The sequence below is a fragment of the Centruroides sculpturatus genome, unplaced genomic scaffold (genome assembly GCF_000671375.1).
Source record: "Centruroides sculpturatus isolate CEXI.00-Female unplaced genomic scaffold, Cexi_2.0 scaffold1080, whole genome shotgun sequence".
Taxonomy (NCBI): Eukaryota; Metazoa; Arthropoda; class Arachnida; order Scorpiones; family Buthidae; genus Centruroides; species Centruroides sculpturatus.
This window is the reverse complement of record NW_019385284.1, coordinates 258,986-260,242: the sequence shown is the minus strand read 5'-3', so window position 1 is coordinate 260,242 and position 1,257 is coordinate 258,986.

Here is a 1,257-nt window from a genome sequence, read left to right as displayed (position 1 = left end):
TACTCAATCCATTCTTCAACAGGCTTTAATAAAAAGGAAATTAGAGGAACAGAAGGAAAAATTTCGTAAACAAGAAGCACAAAGGTAATTAAGTTACATATCTCATTTACGATATAATACAAATCAAATATTTAATTATGTAATAAGTTTATGGCCTTTTATCTTCTTTTTAGATATACTAAATAAATTCTAAAAAAAGAAGAAACTGTAAACTAAAAACAAATTAAAAAGAGATATGAATAAAATTTCAAGCTATTCAGATTAGTTTAATTTTTTCATTTGAAATGGTTATATCTAGAACAAAAAGACTATATTTCAAAGAAAGTGAGATTTGGAAAGTACCACAGATACGTTACGATTTTCCAGTGGAAACATATTAATTGCTCTTCCTTCTTAAGGAAGGTTATTTTTACTTTCTTTTATAAAAAGGAAGTAAAAATAACTTATCTACACTAGGTGAATGTTTGAATAGTTAATTCGTTGGAAACATGTTGTAAATTAAAGTAGACCATCTCCAGCAATAGTCCATTGTTACTGTGATTACTGCTACAGAGAAATTCTTTGCAAACTCAGGCCAAATGTCTAATATCTCCATTTCAGTAAGTCTGTTGCATGGGGTCACTACATTTTTATTTTTATTTTTTTCAATTAGAGTAAAAATAATCAGAATAGTTTCTCATTTTCTCTTCTTTCTTGTTTACTAAAGCTCCTTCTTTTTTTATTTCTTCTCTATTTATACAAACAACTGATGATACCCCAGTACCCAGTCAGTTTAAGCAATGGTGCTTTCTTTTGAAGCTGCCCTTGTTGAAATTTGGATCATTGTTAAAGGATGATTCATCTCTTAACCCTGGGTTCGTGCAGTGGTGATTTTCAACACTCCAAACATTTTAAAAGTTGCACTATTCATAGATTTCGCAAGAAATATTTGTTTCCTCTTCAGTAGCTTCATGATTTTATGTATAGAGCATGCTCAGAAATTACTACAGTGTTGCAGAAACTCCAGTAAGAGAAAGACAACAATTTTCAGTGGGATGTCCAAACACCCCACAGTATTATTACGTTTTTTTTTTAAATTTTATAAATATTTATTTAGTTTTTTTTATTTTTAAAATAACTATAATGTGACCACACTTATTATTTATAATATAGATAAATTATTTTTATTTACATTTATTATTATAAGTTTATTTTAATTAGTTTTATTTTCTTACAAATTCAAAATGGCTGACTTTGATAAACACACTGACAAAAATA